Source organism: Ranitomeya variabilis, chromosome 5 (genome assembly GCF_051348905.1).
Source record: "Ranitomeya variabilis isolate aRanVar5 chromosome 5, aRanVar5.hap1, whole genome shotgun sequence".
Classification (NCBI taxonomy): Eukaryota; Metazoa; Chordata; class Amphibia; order Anura; family Dendrobatidae; genus Ranitomeya; species Ranitomeya variabilis.
Window position 1 is genome coordinate 614,680,662 of NC_135236.1, and position 18,065 is coordinate 614,698,726.

Sequence of the window (18,065 nt, forward strand, 5' to 3'; positions counted from 1 at the left end):
ATAGAATTATCATTTAAAAGATGTCATTCTCTATTCTTACAAATTGTATGAACTTAAAGGTCAACCTGTATCACTTTCATCCTAATGACTTTTTAATACGATTACAATCATGCGAGATTATTGGAGCACAGACACTGACACCCGGATAACGCTCGCAGCGGTGCAGGAGCCGAGGGTCATTAGTATATCTCATCGTATGCTCTCGCACCATATGTGATACACTAGTGGGACCCCGGTCAAACAGAGGAGAGCACAGCTTATGATATCATAAAAACATCTAACCACAATAATGTCCAGCAGCAGACTATGCAATCTGAAGCAAAACGTAGACCACCCGATTTGCTTTTGGAGTTTATTGTGTGGTGTCTTTGGCATGTAACCTAGTTGTCCATATAGCAATTTTGACCTGATTGTACATTGTAGATATAAGTGTTCTGTGTCACTGCATAAAGGGCCTTCTGAGTCAAGTACTTTGGGAGGCAAGGTTACCCTGGTCTAACATTATTGGTCAGATAGCGCTGTCTCATGCTTAGATCTTTCCTGGGCATGTACTCAGTATCCATACAGTCACTTATCTCAGTCCACCAGCTCATCTTCTGACAGGCCTGCTGTTCTGTGGTTCGTGCAACAAGGCCTTCCATAGAAAGGAGCAGTGGTGGAAAATCTGTGCTGCTGTTGAAGATGACAAATACTCGTGCACCCAGGTTGTCATTAATACAAATTGCCTCTTACCGCAAAACCCGTGTGCATTTGGATTTGTTATCTTCACCATCAGCATGGATTTTCCACCATAGCTCCTCTCTATGTATATGCAATTGTTCTAGGACCCGTGGAATCGCACCAGCTGGGATAGATACTTTTATATTGTTGTATGCACACAATTCCAGGTTAGCATAACCTTATTTATATATTTATTTTCTCGCATAAAATCTAATTGCACTTTTGTTTGCTTTCTAGTCTCTCTGTCACAACAAGACCTCACGACACTACACATAGTCTACATCACTCTACAATTCACTTTATACTCTTCTTATCCTCTTCTCTTTGTTCCTCTGTCTGCAGCAATGCTTTGATGCAGCAGTAAGCACCATAATATTGACCCCATATGGGATGACATGAAGTTCCTCTTCCTGTAAGTTGGAAGGATTCCATGAATCAGCACCACAACCATACTGTCACAACACAGCTGTCAGGTGACCTGGGACCAGGAGCTCCATTCCTGGCCCTAGCTCGCCCTGTTTCCCGTGATACTTCACATGGCGAAGACGCCGGGGCCTCCGCCCCTGCCTTATCTCCTAAGTTAGCCCTCCATCTGTTCTTTTACCCTACCCATGGAAGAGGGCGCGCTACTGTGCACCTCAGTACATTAACCCGACAAACAGGGCAACGAAGACAAGGGGTAATTTAAAACTACACACACACACAAAATATCCACTCACATATAACAGAGGAATCCACTAGGGTGTGCAGGAAGGGGAAGAAACCAAAACAGGGAAGGAAAAGGAATTATCAAGCATACAAACCAAACAACAGTCGCTTATAACTCCTCCAGCTCTCCTTCTCATACCAACTTCTCTCCCTCCTTTAGCCATGCAGCAAAAAGTTAACTCTGATGAGGATTAGTAATAAAGCCCAGATTATATAAGGAAAAGGAGTGGCTAACCAAGCACAGCTGAGAACAGGGAACATGGCAGATTAACTCCTCTTCTGTCGGAAGAAAAAAACATATTTAATAAGATGTTTAATAGGTGCTTCTTCTCAGCGCCGGAGTAGGAGCAACCAGACCCTGCTTTTTTCTGGCGCCACTCTGTTTCGGTAACCCTGTGACACATACACTGATGCTTACCAAACAAGAACAACAAAAAGTGCAAGACAGGTGCACAACACAAAAATGGCCAACAGACAAAAAGGAACTGAGTGACCAGAAAAAATCTGTTAAAAAGTGATTGTGGTTACACTACTTTCTAGTGACTTGACAAGATACTTTGACTATGCATGAATTATTCCCACTACGCCAGTTTTCCCAAATTTTGTTGCAGGCCAGTTTGCACTGCTTTCAATACTTGTGGGCATAGGGCAGAACTTAGCAAAAAAGAGAAAAGCATCCAACACAAAGTCTGAAAAGTGTACTATACACTGACGAGCAAAAGGGTAACAATGTTTTGAACTTTTGACTTTCAGGCTCCTTAACTCACCATCCACTTCTGCTTCAAACCTGCCATCATTTCATAAACAATCTTCTTGGCTATCCCATACATAAATTTGACTTGCAACTATTTAGCATATAATTAGTTATGCAGATGCTTGTCATTTCACTGCATTGTTACTGTTTTGCTTCTAAAAATATAAATGTTAATTTGTGTTACTTTTGTTAGCATTTTGTAAATCCATCTTTGGCTTTCAACACTTCTTACATCCTTCTGTACATGCTCTCAATCAGATTCAAACATGTCTCGAACAAAAACTGATCCTAGATCTCTTCTACACGTTCCCAAAGTTGATACATACTGCTTGACTCACTTGCATATGTGTACAGTTTTTTCTTCAACTCTACCCACAAGTGTTCGATTGGTTTGAGGTCTGGGGACTGTGGGGGCCATTCCAGCACCTCTACTTTATTGTCATTGAACCATTTCATCGCCAATCTGTACATATGCTTCATGTTGTTGTCCTGCTGGAACTCTATCAGCATTGAGACCACCATTGATCTTTTTTCAAGTATCCAGCCCCTTTGTCTATGAAACAACCCAATATCATCAGGTTTCCTCCACCTAACTTGACAGTTACTTAAATTTCTCGATCCTTTAGTCTGTTTTTTCCTCATTTCTTCCATACCCATTTGCATCAATCCTATAGGGCTAAGGACTTTCATTTTATTGCTCCAAATCATCCATTTCCAATTTTCTACTGTTGACTTTTCAGACTTTTTTAAAAACTTGAATTGACGCTTCTTATGATGAAATTGAAGTGCAGGAGTCTTCACCTTTTTTCGAGCCACAATTCCAGACTTGTGTAATGTACGTCGCATGGTGCTTGCATGGACATCTGTGATCTCACTATTACAAGGCATAAGAACTTCCTCCACTGACTTCTATATGGCGCCAGAACTGATAGACATTGTGATGAGCCAACTTGTTGACTCCGATATTTTGCCTTGAGGTCCACCTCTGGGCTTTCAAATGAATGGATGGACTTCATTTCATATTCACATGATGCAGTTTGGCAATTTTCTTAGCTGAGAGACAGCTATCAATGAACTGGATGATGCTGTTTCTCTTTTCTTGGGAAATCTTCACGGCTGCTCCTCAATTCGAACTGCTGACCTTTTGCTTGTGAATCAACCTAATAACACACTGAGTTATTAGGGAATGTGAGAACAGCTTGTACTTTGTAGCATACAGGAAGAAAAAGATTTTTCCACCAACAGTAGAAACACAGTAATTATGCACTGACATGACAAGAATCTGCATAACTATGCTAATTTGTTGCTTGTCAAATTTATGTATGAGACAGCCAAGATGATTGTTTACAAAATTATGGTAGTCTCATGTTCGAAGCAGTAGTGAATGGTGAAATATGAAACCTAAAATTCAAAACTTCAAAACATTGTAACTAGAGATGGGCGAACCCGAACAGTAATGTTCGGGGTCAGTACCGAATTCCAACTGTTCAGGAACAGCCCCCAACACGGACAAAACCTGGAAGTCCGTGTTACTGTTCTGGTCCCGCACCCTGAACACCGGGTGTTTCTCGCACTGTCATCTGCATAACTCCAGCGTCTCTGATCGGCGGTAAGATTATTATTATATTTCCAGTCACTGACATCGGCTGATGGAACTAATCTAATCAACCTACGCCTGCTGCCTCTAACAGTAAGAGCAGATGGAGGCTAATGGGAGGAATATTCATCAGTCAATGCCCAATATCTAAACAAATAATTATAAAAAAATGGCATGGGTTCGCCTGTATTTTTGATAACCAGCCAGGCAAACCTGACATCTTTGGGCTACAGCTCTCACCTGTCAGAGTTAGCAAGGCTGTTTATCAAGAATAGACGGGTCCCCATGCTGTTTTTTAAAACTATTTAAATAAATAATTTAAAAAAACGCATGGGGTCCCTCCCATGTTTGACAACCAGCCAAGCTAAAGCAGACAGTTGGAGGCTGGTATTCTCAGGCTGGTACTGGGCTATGGATATTGGCCCCCAACCTAAAAATAGTAGCCTACAGCTGCCTCAGAAAAGGTGTGTCTATTAGATTTTGGTGCTTTGCCCTGTGGTGGTGGCAAGTGGGGTTCATGTTTGTGGGGTTGCTGTCACTTTTGTATTGTCCAGTGACACCAACCCCATGGATTAGTAATGGAGAGGCATCTAAATGACAGGTGAGGGATATGATTATTTTATTTTTTGTTTTTTTACAGGAGACCATGGCTTTAATGGAATGGGCGTTAGGTGAGTAAAATTGTTTTTCTTATTTTAAATATAAAAGTATGTGTGTTTTTTTATTTCAAATAAAGGACTTTGTGTTTATTTACAAGATAACCATAGGATTAGTAATGGATAGGTGTCTTATATACATTGGCTTGATGTCACCGGACTATATAAAAAGGTGACATCAGCCCTACAGATATGAACCCCACTTGCTACCCTACAGGACAAGTGGGAAGAGTAGGGCAAAGTGCCAGAATTGGCACATCTATTAGTGCCTTTACTGGGGTGGCTGTGGGCTGCTATTTTTAGGCTGCCCCTTACATTGCCCCTTACCAGCATGAGAATACCAGCCCCCAGCTGTCTGCTTTAGCTTGGCTGTCAAAAATGGGGGGGACCCCATGCCATTTATTTTAAATTATTTCTTTAAATAATTGATAACCAGCCTTGCTAACGCTGACAGATGAGGGTTGCAGCCCGCAGCTGTCAGTTTTGCATGGTTGGTTATCAAAAATGCAAGGGAACCCATGCTATTTTTTTTAACAATTTAATTAGAGCACAGGCGCCGGCTGATGAATACTCCCATCAGCCACCACCTGCTTTTGCTGTTATTAGCTGCAGCAGGCGTAGACTGATGAGAGTAGTAGTCCCATCAGCCAACGCCAGTGACTGGAGGTAAACTTTTTACCTTCGGTCACAGCTGCGGGCTCACGCTGTCATTTGACAGTTTGGGAACCCTAGATCTCTGACAACAGTAATGATTTTACTGCAGATCAGAGGCACTCTGACATGACAGTGTGACAAACACTGGATGTTGGAGCACCCCATTCAAGTGAATGGGGCTTGGGTTTGTGTACTGTTCTGGTACCCAAGCTGAACCTTTTTTTAAGGGCTCATACTCACTTGCGAGGAGTCTCGCACGGCAATACCCGGCACTGCACCCGGCACTCAGGAGCGGAGTGTGCGGCTGCATGTATTCCTATGTGGCCGCATGCTCCGATTTGAGTGCCGGCAGCAGCGCCAGGTATTAACATGCGAGACTCATCCGAGTTTTTTGCAAGTGAGTATGAGCCCTAATTGTTCATCTGAATCCACTGGACCCGACCCTCCAGGGGTTCGCCCATCACTAATTATTTTGTTTTTCTCATCAGTGCAATTATGCCAGAAATTTGCTGGCAAATATTTTATATAATGACACATGCACAGCAAGCGATGACCTAAATTTATAAAAAATAGATTAGGCATATCTTATTCCAGTGGCTTTTTATTCAGATTTGCAAAAAGATTTCAGCTTTAATTAATTCTCCATTAGTGTTTTTTGAAAAATGTCAAGAAGAACTTACACAAATGGGTATGAAAAGTCTACCCACCTCTGTTAAAGTGCCAAGTTTTTGTCATGTAAAAAAAATCATACCCTGAAGAATAATTTCAGAACATTTTTCACCTTTAAAGAGAACCTGGTCACATGGTTTGGCCGATAAGAGATGCGGCCATCACCTTTCAGGGCTGACATATAGCATTCAATAATGCTGTATATAAGCCCCCAACCCGACCTGTAAGAGAAGAAAAATAGCTTTTATTATACTTACCTGCGGGGCGGTCCGATGGGCGTCGATGGTCTTGGTCCGGCGCCTCACATCTTCTTATGTTTCCCGTCCTCATGCTTGCTTCGCGTGGCTGACACGTCCCTTCGTCATCCACACAGTCTCCTTGGCACAGCGCTCCTGCGCAGACGTACTTCTCTGCCCTGTCGAGGGCAGTGTGCAGGCGCCGGGGCTTTTTCACCTTTCCTAGCACCTGTGCACTGCAGTACTTTGCTCTGCCCTCAACAGGAGCGCGGTGCCGAGGAGACGCGTCATTCACATGACGCAAGCAGTAATGCGGCATCGCAAGAAGAAGGGAGGCACCGGATCAAGAAGAGTAACATTATTCAATCTTTTTGTGTAGGAGTCTATCAGCATATAGAATTAGCAATATTTGCCCTCTTTTCCTTGCTGTAACCCTCCAAATATTTCAGATTGCTAGGCATTGTCCTGTGTTCAGCCCTCTTCAGGTTAATCCAAAGATTTACAAATAGATTAAGGTCTGAGCTTTGGCTGGGCCATTCCCAAACTTTCTTTTAGTAAAGCCATTCTATTTTGAATTTGGAGGTTTTTGTCATGTTGAAAAGTGAAATTCCTCTACATCTTCATCTTTTTAACCCCTTCACGACCTGTGATGTACCCATACATCATAGAAGGTAAGGAGTTCCCAATCTTTGATATCACCGGAGCTCACCTTACATGATAGCTGAAACCTGGCTCTTACAGTCAGTAGCGGTGCCCGCAACATCCCTCACTGTATAAATCCCTAAATGCTGCGATTGAAACATTTAAGAGGCTGTAAGAGGGAGATAGCTCCCTCTCTCATCCAATCGGCAACTCGCAATCTCTTGCTAGCATCTGATCATTGTCATGGCAACCCGAGGTCCTCATGACTACCCGAGTCACCAAGCTAAGGAATGCCTGTTAGACCATGCTCAGAGCATGGTCTAAAAGACTTATGTCTGTGCAGCAGCGACAGGTATAAAGCATTGCAATGCTGGTGCATTTCTACACTGCTCAAAAAAATAAAGGGAACACTTAAACAACAGAATATAACTCCAAGTAAATCAAACTTCTGTAAAATCAAACTGTCCACTTAGGAAGCAACACTGATTGACAATCAATTTCACATGCTCTTGTGCAGATGGAAATTGTTGGCAATTATCAAGACACACTCAATAAAGGAGTGGTTCTGCAGGTGGGGACCACAGACCACATCTCAGTAGTACTAATGCTTTCTGGCTTATGTTTTGGTCACTTTTGAATGTTGGTTGTGCTTTCACACTCGTGGTAGCATGAGACGGACTCTACAACCCACACAAGTGGCTCAGGTAGTGCAGCTCATCCAGAATGGCACATCAATGCGAAGGTTTTCTGTGTCTGTCAGTGTAGTGTCCAGAGACTGGAGTCGCTACCAGGAGACAGGCCAGTACACTAGAAGACGTGGAGGGGGCTGTAGGAGGGCAGCAACCGAGCAGCAGGACCGATACCTCCAACTTTGTGCAAGGAGGACACTGCCAGAGCCCTGCAAAATGACCTCCAGCAGGCCACAAAAGTGCATGTGTCTGCACAAACGGTTAGAAATTAACTCCATGAGGATGTCTGAGTGCCCGACGTCCACAGATGGGGACGTGCTCACAACCCAACACCGTGCAGGATGCTTGGAATTTGCCAAAGAACACCAGGATTGGCAAATTCGCCACTGGCACCCTGTGCTCTTCACTGATGAAAGCAGGTTTACACTGAGCACATGTGATAGATGTGACAGAGTCTGGAGACGCCGTGGAGAGCGATCTGCTGACTGCAAAACATCGTAAAGCATGACCGCTTTGGCAGTGGGTGAGTAATGGTGTGTGGTGGCATTTCTTTGGAGGGCCGCACAGCCCTCCATGTGCTCGCCATAGGTAGCCTGACTGCCATTAAGTACCGAGATGAGATCCTCAGACTCCTTGTGAGACCATATGCTGGTGCAGTTGGCCCTGGGTTCTTCCTAATGCAGGACAATGCCAGACCTCATGTGGCTGTATTGTGTCAGCAGTTCCTACAAGATGAAGGCATTGAAGCTATGGACTGGCCTGCCTGTTCCCCAGACCTGAATCCAATTCAGCACATCTGGGACATCATGTCTCGATCCATCCACCAACGTCAATTTGCATCACAGACTGTCCATGAGTTGGCGGATGCTTAAGTCCAGGTCTGGGAGGAGATCCCTCAGGAGACCATCCGCCCCCTCATCAGGAGCATGCCCAGGTGTTGTACAGAAGAAAGGTCATACAGGCACGTGGAGGCCACTTACAACACTGAGCATTTTTTCATTGTCATGATGCATTTCCACTGACGTTGGATCAGCCTGTAATTTGATTTTACACTTTGATTTTGATTATCATTCCAAATCCAGACCTCCATGGTATACTCATTTTGATTTACACTGATAATTGTTATGTTTTATTGTTCTGAACACATTCCACTATGCAATGAATGAAAATTTGCAACTGGAATATTTCATTCAGAGTTTTCTAGGATGTGATATTTTAGTGTTCCCTTTATTTTTTGAGCAGTGTATGTATTAGACAAGCAATCAGAGTGATACAAGATGAAGTCCCATAGAAGGACTAACTAAAAATGCAAAAGAAAAAGTAAAAAAAAAAATGTAAAAAGGGGAATAAAACGTGGTAAAAAAAATGGTATCTCTGAAAACACCTTTTTGTCCGGCAAAAAATATTCTGCCACACAGCTCCATCAGTGCAAAAATATAAAATCTATAGCTCTCAGAATATAGCCAGGCAAGAACAATTCTTTTTTCTATTAAATAATTTTCACTGTGTAAAAGCCGCAAAACATAAAAAAGTGATATAAATGTGGGACCGCTGTAATCGTACTGACCCACGGAATACAGCTGTCTTATCAATTTTACCACACATGGTAAACATCTGGTTTTTGCTCATTCTGACTATCAAAATCGGAATAGAAAGCTATAAAAAAGTTTTGTGCTGGAAAATGGTACCTATAAAAACGTCAACAAAATCGATCGTCCTCAAAAAGCAAGCCCTCACATGACTGTCAGCAGAAATATGGTAAAATTATAGATCTCAATTATGGTAAGGTAAAAACTTGATTATGTAAAAAAAAAAGCATCTTTTAGTGTGTGATAGCAGCCAAACATAAAAATGATATAAATCTGGTATCTGGCAGCAAATAAAGTTGTACAATAAAGTAGTACAATCATTTACACCGCATGAGGAATGGTGTAAAAAATAAATAAAACTAGTTCTTGACATTATTTTGATTTGTTCATTATGCCTCCCAAAAATCACAGTAAGGCTCAGCTTACATTTATCATGCGCTATACGCTGATCACTTACACCAGGGTTTCCATGTAAATCTCTGAAATACGTGAAATCAGATGGAACCCACAACAGAATATTCCCTATTATAAAGCAGATGGTGGCAATGTAGATGCCATCTGGCCTTGTTATGGAAATATTAGGGTTGGATAAATCTATCCCTGTGTGTGCTGTGGCCGCTCCCAATTAGACTGAGTATTTTGAGCGCTCATCAAGAATGGACTGTACACAACTGTGACAGAACAACATTCCATCAATACTGATACTTTATTGTACATACATAGTTTTATATTTTCACATAGAAAGGAGTGGTTAGGGATTGTCAGGGGTGGTTAGTTAATTACCATATTGTCTAGCTCCTCTGTCATTGGTTATCTAAACATATATGGAATATTGTGACTAATGCTCATATGACAGCGGATTAAGCAACTAAACTTGAGTTCTGTGTCTAGGACAAAGTGGAGACATCTGATCAGCAGTCACCAAACATCTGACACTCTTCTGCTTTTGAGAGATGGAAAACCCCATACAATCTGTCTGGCTCATATCAGTTCATTGTCAACCATTTTAATCCATTGATTATAATGTATATATTGGCTGTGAGCATATGAGTATATATGATTATAGAGGGGTATACATGCAAGTGAGATCTACATGATATATATATTTCTATCACACCATGGATAGTTGTTCAGAAGAGGATGGTTTGATTTGGACCTCAACCCTCTCCAAGGGGACACAAGCACGAATGGGCAGAGACAATACTGTTTGTCCTGGTGGAAGAAAAATTTTGGTGGAGGCCGGAACAATCACTTTTCCTAACACTCCTCCCTCACAGTTAGACTCCTGTACTTGTGCCACTCCTACTAGTTGTTGAAAAATTCTTCTCTGTGGTGTATGTGGGCCCCACTGTTTTAGAATTTCGTTAGCGGGGTCTCTGAGGAGAAGGCTTCCAAACTCCTTCAGCACATTCATTCCCAAGGTGACAGCGGGTCCATAATTCACTTCTCCCTGTGTCAGCACCACGCCTTTCCATCTGAGGTCTTTCCCACAGACAGACATTTGCATCCATACCACCCCTGCGACCGGAATGGGTAGTTGGTTGGCCGCCATCACCTTTATCTCAGAGCCCCATTCAGGCTGGTTTGCTCGGGGAAAGTATTGCTGGTAGTAAGCCTCTGGCATCGTTGTCACCTGCGAGCCCGTGTCCACCAGGCATCGCACTGCACGTCCGTCCATTTCTGCTCATATCAGGGGGCATGTTGACACTAAACTTGCGGGACTTCCACTACTCTTCCTCACCTGTTCTGGCTCTGGGTGGCATCCCCCCGGCTCTGAGCCCTCTAGTTTAATGGGCGGCAAGACGTCACTCTCCCATGCAATGTGTCCGCTCTCTCCGCAGTTGTAAGTGTTGAGCCTTGGCCGGCGAAGCATTCTGGAGTCATGGCTGAACTCCGGGCCTTCCCTGCTCTCAGGAGAATTACTGGTAGCCTCCATTTTCTTCTTTATGTCGGCCAGTTCTACTTTAAGACTTAGAAGGTCTCTCCTCAATTCTTCCACCCATTGGGGTTCAATGGCATTTACAGACACCCCCATGCTTTGGACCTTCCCCACCGGGACTGTCACCCCCTGCTCCTGTTCACGCATGCATCCTCAATCCCTACTTCAGGGAAAGTCATTTGGGGGTTCATCCGTACATGTTCTCGCAGGGCTTGTTTTGTCAGCACTAGTGATGAGCGAATATACTCGTTACTCGATATTTCTCGAGCATGCTCAGGGATCCTCCGAGTATTTTTTAGTGCTCAGAGTTTTAGTTTTTCTTGCCGCAGCTGAATGATTTACATCTGATAGCCAGCATAAGTACATGTGGGGGTTGCCTGGTTGCTAGGGAATCCCCACATGTACTTAAGCTGGCTATCAGATGTAAATCATTCAGCTGTGGCAAGAAAAACTAACACTCCAAGCACTAAAAAATACTCGGAGGACCCCCGAGTATGCTCAAAAATTTCAATTAATGAGTATATTCGCTCATCACTAGTCAGCACATCTCGCAAACCAGTCACTAGGAGGTTTTGTAACAATATGTCTGTGGGTCCTACTCCCCTGCCGTCTTTTCTAATAATTGCAGTGTGTAGCTCTTGCAATGCATTCATATCTTGGGTTATGGTCTCCCCCTCCCTCTGCATTCTACTAAAAAGACGTGTTCTCAGTTCCCCTACGTCTGTGGGGTCTCCATGAGTCTCCTCCAAGATCTGCAACACCTTGCTAAAAGTATCCCGGTCTCATGGAGTCCGTAACATCACTGAATCCCTGGCTTCTCCGTCCAGTGCCATAATGGTCACCTTAGCCTCCATTAGGGTCATGGGGTGCATTCTCATCATGCCTCTAAGGCGTTCAGTCCAGCTCCACAGCATAGTGTTGCTCCCTGTGAATTTGGGCAAATTGCTCAGTGTGGCCCCCAGGGAAAGGCTAGTCCTGGGGCCAGCCCCAACTGCTTGATCTGCCGCCTTCATGCTATTGGACTGCATCCTGCCGACTACTCCAAGTGTAGGAATCTAGCAGATGCATAGGATGCAGTGACACACAGGAAGCAGAGCAAGGGTTAACTGGTTCTTTATATCAAACAGTGATAGTACAAGCAGGGGGTAAGGGGTGCGAACTTGTAGATGGGGAAATTGAAATGCAGAAGATAATAACAGGTTAACTTATCAGTCTCTGTGCGGTGGAGGAAGGTGGCTGGAAGATCCCTCGGTGGCGCTGGCGGCGCGAGATGTCTCCGATTCGCTCCCGCAGAAGGGCGAAGCACTGTCTCCTTGCGATGATGAATCCTCCAGGTCTTTTGGCACGTGATCTCCTGATCCGGACACATGGTGGGGTAGAGATGAAGTTCAGTGGCACACTGGAAGAAGCAAAAAGTTCAGTAGACAAGACCACAGTAGAAAGACACAGCCCAGCGGACACAGCCACAGGCATGGTCTGGTCCTTAGCAGGCACCACAAGGATGGGACTAAGCGGTGCCTCCGCAGTGGTGAGCAGAGCTAAGGTACACACTCTATCCTGGTCACTACCCGGTGTGGATGTCTCTCTGGGCTGAGGGAGTATGTGTCAGCAGTATTTCTTGCCGGGAATGCAGGCACTGCTAGCTGGCGTGGGTCTGTCAAGAGGGAGTCAACCTTCTCACTACTCGCAAGCACGCTCCCCGCCAAGTGTCCCGTCTTCCCGCTCACACCGCTAGTTATGTCAGACCTGCCCCCACCAGTCAGGTGTTCAGAACTATGGCAGTCAGGAACTTCTTCCCCCTGGAATATCGGTGACACTCCTGACAGTTCCGGCCCAGACACGCAAAAGGGAACGCTGACTCGGTACACCTCCCTACACTACAATAGCAGATTTGCAGTTTTCACTCAGCAACATCCACTGCTTCGTGTTTCTGGAAAACCCCTATGGAATAAAATCATCACTACACCTGTAGATAAATTCCCAAAGGGGTACAATTTCCAAAATGTGGTCACTTGATGAAGGATTCTGTCTTCTAGCACTCTCTGTACATGGAAACTGCAAACCTTTCTAGGAAAATGTGTGCTCCAGGAGGCAAATAGCGCTTCGTCCCTCCCTAGTCTCCCCATGTGGCTTAGTAGTGCTGTATAGCCACATATGTGGTATTTCCACATTCAGCAGAAATTGTCTGACAATTTTTGGTGCCATTTTTACCCATTTCCCTGTGTGAAAATGTAAAATCCGGGGCTAAAATAATTTTTTTTGTGGTATAAATGTGATTATTTTTTCTTCACTACCCAATGGTATAAAATTCTGTGACACCTTTTTCTTGTCAATATGATCACTGCAACTGTACTTATTGAGGTGCAGCTCGTAAAATGGAGTCACTTATGGGGGTATTCTGTTGTTCTGGCACCACAGGGGCTTTTCCTATAAGTCATGGCACCCACAAATCATAGCTGCAAAATCTGCACTACAATATGGCCCTCCTTCCTTTCTGAGTTTTGCATTGTGCCTGAAAAGTGGTTCCTGATTACATGTAGGGTATTGGCACACTCAGGAAAAATTGCACAACAAACTGTGTGGTCCATTTTTTCCTGTTAGTCCTTATAAAAATTAAAAATTTGGGGCTGCAACCAAATTTTTGTGGTAAAAATGTAATTTTTCTTTCTTTACTGTTCAATGGTATAAAATTCTGTAAAACACATGTGATATCAACTTGTTCACTGAAACTCTAGATGAATTCATTGGGAGGTGTAGTGAAAATGAGGTTGTTATTGGGGTTCTGCTTTTCTGGCGCCTTAGGGGCTCTGCTAATCTGACATGGCACCCTCAAACCATTTCAGCAAAATGTGAACTTCAATATGGCACTTTTACCCTGCTGAGCTTTGCAGTGTGCCTGAAAAGTAGTTTTCATCCACATATGGGGTATGGGCAAAGTGCGGCCATGGACGAGTACAGACAAATGGCTAGAAACAGTGGTGTTCCGCACCTTGGTGGCTGATCTCTGCCTGTCTTCTCAATTTCACTAGTATCTGCATCACTAATTACTATTATAGAAAAAAATGAAAAGATTGTCCTGTGTATTGTCTATCATGTACTGTAATTATATTTATGCTCAAGAAAAGTTATTGCTTGAGTGAATACTTCATCACGGCATTTGGTCGCATAGTGCAGGTTGTGTGTAGGGTGCATAATGTATGTTTATAGGGGGATGGAAGGGTGTGAAGATGAAAGCATGCACCAGGACATCGCTGCCTGTAGAGATGGCCACATGTGCAATAATGCTTGAATGAATAGGAATATGAGGCGTGCAAAATGCATGTTTTCTTAGACAATGGTTCCTGCAGGCTATAATAGCACGGTAATGCATACTGTAGGCCGGAGCATCCATGCTGAGACTCTACAATGGCGGGGCCATGCATGGTTAATTTCTAATCCTTTTAATGTTGACTTTTACAAATTGCTACTTTAGACAGTAAAACTTCACTTTGAAGAGGTTGAAAACGATTTCTGAATAAAACAGATGTAGACTTTGACAGCTTAGTATAAGACAAAACCTTAGACAGAAACAAAATGAAAATATACCCTGGTGTAAGTAAGTAAGTAAAGGCAATAGTGCTTATAGATAACAGTGGGTACTTAGCAAACACCGTTTTTTATGAAAAAAAGCTTAAAAGCCATCTTACCGACGTCAAGATGTACCCAAATTTGGGATGGTCCCAACCTCTAGTATTAAAAACCTTACCACCTGTCAAAGTGACATCAATGTGAAAAAGGACCAAACGGGACCAGGTCCCGAATATGGATACCTAGCAAATGGGAAGCTATATAAATGTAACGTGCAGTTCAAAGAATGTCCTTTCCCATGCTAAGTGCAGAAACCTGAAACTTAACTGAAAAAATGAAGAGTAAAAGTTGGTATTTTATGAACAATAGGAGCCAAAACAGACAAAACCTAAGATAGAAACAACATGTTGTTTCTGTCTTATATTTTGGCTGTTTAATGGTTAGTGTGAACATGCTCCTATGTTGCATAAATACCAACTTATACTCCAGTTAATTTTTTTCGGTTAAGCTTAGTATGCAGAGCCAATGATAATTCTGGATTTTGAAATTAGTATTTGATTTATGTAGACAGTGCTTTGAATTACAAGTTGCTAGTTTCTGTTAATGAATTATCAAGAAAAGAAATATAGAAATACACAATTATTTATAACCCCCCCCCCCCCCAATAGAACCATCCATGCTGGACAATACTTCTGTCTAAATCCTTTATAGATTGAAGTCATGCCAGCAATCAATCGCTAACCTTCAAATAGCTGGTATCAACACAATATAAAGCTGCTCATTTTCCACACAGTGCCCATTGGAGGAGAAGTATAGTATTACATGGCCTTATTCCAGTCAGTGTGAAGCAACTCTATGCTCTTATCATAGAGGGACCTCATAGATTGTAAGCTTGGGAGCAGGAACCTCACTCCTTTGGATATCTGAGTTATGTTTATTCTGTAATGTCTTTTATTGTCCCCACTAAAATTGTAAAATGCTGCCGGATATGTTGGCACTATAAAAATAAAAAAATATTATTATTATTACAGGAACCCCTACCTGGGTTGATCCCCTTAAATAAAATGTATAGATATTATTTAATAGCACATTATTTATGATCTTGATTATAGAACGGATTTTTATGTATGTTGTTCATTTGTTCATTTTGAAATATTATTATCCTGGTTTTGGCTCAGTTGTCACAAGTCTACGTAGAGACACCCACAAACTGAAAATAAGTGAAAGTTTTGTTTATGCGTCTTGGAGTTGACAATGGATTTGGTCCTTTATTTCATGTTGATATCATTGCTGAATATAACAATCTATATCCCATGCAGTTTCATTTCCTGAGATGCTGCAAGGTGAAAATGAGCATCTGTCACGGATCCCACCGATGTTGGCAAGAAGAGTGTCCTTGGTCTGCTTCTTATAAAAGGTTTCTCCCAGCATTACCATGGTTGCCAAATAAAAGATAGGATAGAAAAACAAAGAGAAGGGGAGGGGGTAATCACTGACCTTGTTCTCCAAACTTATTTGCGCCAAGTCCTCGCAAGAACTGTGCAAGTTTTTAGTGAGAGGAATGATTGCTCAAACCCGATCACTAATGCTCTATTATCCCACCGCTGCCACCAATATGTCACGGATCCCACTGTGCTGCCACCAATATGTCACGGTTCACACCGTGCTGCCAACAGTATGTCACGGTTCACAAGGAAGATACCTTTATCATCCCCACCACTTACACCAATTTGTCATGAACCGGGGTTGTTTTGTTACCCCTGGTTCCTTCTGAAGGGGATTTATCTATATCCCACTTCCCAGTTCCGGTTTGGAACTTGCAGCTCTCTGGTGCCCCCTTACCCTCAGGTCAGTTGGGGTACTGCACCTAGGGTAATTAGTCACCAGAAAGGCTGCCTGCTATGTACTGGCTATTGGGCACGCTACAGTGAGGGCGATGTAACTACTCCCACGCAGGCAGGAACAATAATTATCAACGCCGCCATCGCTACAATGCTTCCCAAACGCACAGGACAAAGTCGCTGCCACCAGCTCCGATTTTCAAAAGTATTAACGGGCCCGGAGCCAACCCAAATCAGTAGTGTAATTCACCTCAGAGGACACACAGTTTGTTATAGAGCAGGGAAAGACAAGCTAGTAAATTTTATATTTTACTCAAAAAAAAAGGTAGGCAGTTTTTACAAAGTATAAAAATACATGATAAAGAAGACAATTCATGTGTTCAATACAAATTACAAATAAAATGGGATTAAAATTGAGAAGAACACTTACAGGTTGTTATGTCATGGTATCATCTTGACTGGCCTTGTGCTGGGGGGAAGGGTGAGCATATATCCAGGTGCATGGCACCCCTCTGTACCGCAGCCCCCTGCTTCACACAGATATTCCTAGCCTAAAACCGAGGCACTCCCCCTGTGGTGACATCACTTAGAGGCTGGATACTCTCCTGTCTTAGCAGTATGAAAAATCATCATCCCACATACAGTATCTCGGCGTCGGAACCTCGTAGAAAGACGACACCCATGTCGTTATGCTCAGTGTGCCATAGGGATTCGTTTAAGTATAGACATGGGGTGGTTGGGTGACTCAGCTCTGTAGTAATCTGTTTCTCAACTGTGCTGGTTCTGGAACCTAGAAAACTCACTGGCTGATAGTTCTACCGAAGCACATGTCAAAAATGTATTTGTCCCACTTCTATCAATAATCGGTGCTAAGATATTTACATTAGCAAAGACAAAGAAACTTGTTTTTTTCATTTCCACATGTGCTTCTACTTGTACTTTCCCTTTGAAGCCATCAAAATTCTTGAGGGAGGGGGAAATGAGTGGCTTCAATTTCTCTAGGCTGGAGCAGAGGAATGAAGGGGGGTCGAATCTGCAGCATGTTTGTCTGTGCCATGGTACCTTCCAGAACTAAACTCACTTTATGGCATTTTTACATTATAGTGACAGCACCCATCAATGTCAGTGTGCAGATTTGCTATACATCAGATCCCATGTTTGAGATCACCTAACAGTAATGTGCTACAAGGGAGACACTATGGTGTAACAAGGAACATGGTGAAGGGTATTTACTAAGACTGGTGTCTTCAACAAAAGCTCTCTAGAGTATGATTAGTTCAATTTATTAGAAGACATTTTAAAATATTTAGTGCATCTTGGGATATCCGTCATCCACTAAAAACTAAATTTACTCAAACTTTGACCTGCCATAGATATCTACTCTAATTTATGCCAATTTCTGGTAAACATAGTAGTGGTGAAGTTCCTGAAATGATGACATTCCTTTGGTTTTTATTGTGGCATTAATGGGATGGTTCTGGGTTAGGCACTGAAATGTGGGTAAGTATGTTGTCTTCCAATGGTCCAGCGATTTGCAGATTAGGTTACTGGAGAAGGTATGGAATTCTTATCTTGGTGTATGTGGATTCGCATATACAAAGTTACTTATGACAATCATTTTTATTCCAATTAATATTACAAACCTGAATATTACGAAATGTAAAGAAACTTTGTAACTAGTGTTGAGCGATACCGTCCGATACTTGAAAGTATCGGTATCGGAAAGTATCGGCCGATACCGGCAAAGTATCGGATCTAATCCGATACCGATACCCGATACCAATACAACTCAATGGGACTCAAG